The sequence below is a fragment of the Amblyomma mixtum genome, chromosome 2 (genome assembly GCF_055824585.1).
Source record: "Amblyomma mixtum isolate Tamu chromosome 2, ASM5582458v1, whole genome shotgun sequence".
NCBI lineage: Eukaryota > Metazoa > Arthropoda > Arachnida > Ixodida > Ixodidae > Amblyomma > Amblyomma mixtum.
In genome coordinates, this window is record NC_143013.1 from 46,458,818 (window position 1) to 46,462,859 (window position 4,042).

Sequence of the window (4,042 nt, forward strand, 5' to 3'; positions counted from 1 at the left end):
CTATATCGGACTGCATCAATATCAACATATATGGTTATCAGGGGGGATCTCAAGAAGATGATATACTTGCACTCTTGGCGCATCATAAATGTATAAAGACAGAGATTCGGAAAGAGCTAAAACTTCCAAGCACTCTAACGACGGGATGACCGCTCTCTCCGCTTTCTTTGTACTCTTTGTGTTTACTTTTTATCCACGCGCACGCTTTTTTCTTTTTTCTTCCCCCGCGTTCGCGTTGCTGCTGCGTTGTCACGTAGGCGGCGAACGTGTTCGACGTGACCCCAACGCAGTCATTTTTCATTCCGTAATGCCCGGTGTCAACAGTTTCCTTCTTTTTTCGGAAAGTAGAGGAGAGCTCGGTCGCGGCGATCGAGCGCGGAGCGCCCGCGGCCCGCTCAGATTATGCGTGCAGCGGCTCAAGTCGCCAGAGGGCGGCAAGGGCTGCATCCCCCCCCCCCCTCCGCACACACGCACACACATCCGCAAGGCTGCAATGCTGGGTGCCACTGAGGCCATTGGCGAGCGAAGACAACTGTGGGGGAAAAAACGAAAGTAACTGTGATTTCCAACCCGGCACAAACTTTTCACACAGGAGCGAGGAGGGAGACAGAAGAGGCGACGGGATGCCCTGATGGTCAAAAACATGAAGCCAGTTCACGGAGAAGAGGTGGCTGCAGTAGGGCAGCATTTCTTCGAAAAATAACGGTCAGGGAAGGATGTTCTGGGTGGAGGAAAGAACTACGTGTGGACAGGGACGGAAGGGAATCGGCGAGCAGAGTAGACGACCAGCGCGGACGGTGGCGACAAAAGGCAAGAAGAAAGGACTCAGACGTGAGCCGAAAGGAAGGCAGGAACTGGAGAGGAAGTCATCGCGGAAAAGGGCCAGGAACAGAGAGAGCGAAGGAGACGAGGGTGGACAGATAAATCTAGATGTAGCGGCCAGCCATAATTCGAATCTATGGCGACGAGAACGTTGGCCGCCGAGACCATTCTTCTTTGCGGAGTGCTACAGAAGAATAAGGCACGACTGGGCACCATGTGCCCGGACGCCGCTTGACTCCACTGGCGAGGCAGTGTCGCAATGGTGCAAGCCCTCGTCTAACGCGGGAGCACAAGGAACGCAATGATGAAGCGGGTGCCGGAGCGGAGACGCCCTCCCCAAGACGGCGATCCAGCTCCCATCTCGCGCTCATTGCAGGCTGCATAATGTGTGTGGTTCTCCGGAAGGCGGGGATCAGGCGTGCTGGGAGTTGTTTCTCGCCTTGAAGGGAGTGGAAGCTACATTATGCGCACATTTTAGCGTTGTTGAGGAGGGCTTAGGCAGCAGTTTTGCGTGAGAACAGCCTACCAAAGCCATTTCACAGCATTGCAACTTTTCACTTTTAGTATTTGATTACCTTCAGAAAGGCACACGGTTGATAAAACGTGACTTTCAGAGAGAGCTTGTTTGATAGAGAAACCACTCCAGTTCAAAATGCAGTGGACAAGTTATATATATATATATATATATATATATATATATATATATATATATATATATATATATATATATATATATATATATATATATATATATATATATATATATATATAAACTTTATTGCGCATATGCGTAGGGGATTAAGGCAAGTCAGCTAGCGTGCCACAGGCCGAGGAGACATTTGGCGACGCCGGCCCATTCGACGGCCTTGGACTGACTGTCGGGGTCATCGCTGGACCTTAGCTGATAACATGCTCCTATGGAGGGATCAGGCAAGAATTCTGGGGGAGGCTTACGGACTTGGCACGTCCAGATCATGTGGACGAAGTTATCTTTCTCCCCACAAAAGCGGCAGGAGGGATTGATATCCTTATTCACGAATTCAGATATATAGTTTGGGTTGGGGAGGATCCCAGGGAGTCCACGGAAAGCCATCGCCCGTTCGGCACGACGCCTTGCCCGTTGGACAAACCGAAAATTGTTTCTTTGAGGAAATGAAATGCCACAACAACAGTCTCACTTGTCTTAGCGCCCCCTGCCCGAACCGCGCATGATACGCAGCCCCTGATTATAGGTCACCGGTTTCTCGATTATAGGTCATCAGTTCGAATCCCTGCCGCGAGCTAGGCTGTAACTTAACTAGTAAGTTTATGCTGCACGAAACGCTAATCGTATAACACCATCTGGAACATTCTGGTGCAAATTATTGGCATGATGCGATTTTTTCTGACGCGTGATGCTCGCAACTACTACGACGCCGACGGCTTTTCGACCTCCCGAGCTGTATACGCTGTTAGGGAATACATTGAACATTACAGATATAGAATACCAGCCAAGTGTTATGAGCTATCAGGTAATCGGCAAGTCTATGTTAAATTTCCTCGTTAAAAATAACGTTTTTATGACGCGTGAAGCATTTCTTACAATCTAATAGTACTTATTTGATGGTTATTTTCGAGTGCTTTGCAAGTGTTATTTTTTGTTTGCTTTTCGCAAATGGTCCTGCCGCTGCTTCAAATCGGGCAGCTTTTTCGTGCTGCTGCTCTCTGTCTCAAGACATAGTTCGTGTAAAAAAGAGAGAAAAGTATTATTTAACGCACTTGTTAAAGTTTTTATTTTCAAGCAAAAAACATTTTTATACGCTTCACAGCGCAAAACACGTTCATTTCTGCGTGTGCGTGTGTGTGTATGTATGAATGTATGTGTGTGTGTGTGTGCGTGTGTGCGTGTGTGTGTGCGTGTGTGCGTGTGCGTGTGCGTGTGCGTGTGCGTGTGTGTGTGTGTGTCTGTCTGTCTGTCTGTCTGTCTGTCTGTCTGCGTCTGTCTGTCTGTCTGTCTGTCTGTCTGTCTGTCTGTCTGTCTGTCTGTCTGTCTGTCTGTCTGTCTGTCTGTCTGTCTGTGTCTGTCTGTGTCTGTCTGTCTGTCTGTCTGTCTGTCTGTCTGTCTGTCTGTCTGTCTGTCTGTCTGTCTGTGTTGTGTTGTGTTGTGTTGTGTTGTGTTGTGTTGTGTTGTGTTGTGTTGTGTTGTGTTGTGTTGTGTTGTGTTGTGTTGTGTTCCTATTGTAAACATCTGCTATACTAAACGTCTAATGCGTTGATGAGACTCTTTGTCGAACACTTTTGCTTCCTTCGGGAGCGCGAACATCTCGTACGATGATCCGTTTCCTTACTTCACGGCAGCGCTTTGCGTATCGTCTTGTGTAACTCGTTCCATACCAGATGGCTCGCCGTCTAGCGCTCGAAAGAAGCGGCCGGCAGAAGCAAGAAGCGGCCATGGATGGCGAGAACTGCTCGCCGATCTGACGACCACCTCTCTCTGAGTGGACTTCCCACGAAGGATCGAATTTCAGCATAAAAGAGTTGTCGATCTCGTTTTACATGTTGTAGTATAACGCAAAGCTGAAATGTGCATAGTGAGTGTGACTCTTGAAGGGCGCTGACCCGAACACGTGTGGTGTCTGCAGTGAAGGCTGTTATTTGATGGAAATGAGCGTTGAGAGTGCGCCGTTAGCTGCAGGAGAGCCATCTTGTGAAAAGGCATGGCAGCAATGGCGCTGCCTCAGAGCTGAGGCTGTTTTGTAGGTGTCAGCTGAGTGAGCGGTGCACAAGATTTTTTTTTTTTTGTCAGTAAAGAAGAACAGCGGCCCATTGTGGGTTTTTAGAAAAAAATTATGAACACTGAAGGCCAGAAAAGTCGAGGCCATCTCAGCTTTAAAAGATGATTCCATCACAGCGAGAGCAAATTCTCATGAATTAAACGGGCTTATTTACCAAGTTTGCAGGTGCTTGATGACGGCGATTTGATTTAATTGGGGCCAAAGGTAGCTGGGTCAACGACCACCACGTCTAACGTGTTTAGTCTGCTCGAGGTGCGGTCAAAGATTCATTTTTCCAGGTTTCACGCCTGAGAAGCCGGGAACCAAAGGGGAAAACTTCTGCCCATTGTAAAACCGCTAGACACCCCGTCGTGGCACTGGGGATCGAACCCACATCTTCCGCATAAGAGCTGGACGCTCAAACCACTGGGCCACCGCTGAAGGTACAACCGGAGAACTCTAGGATG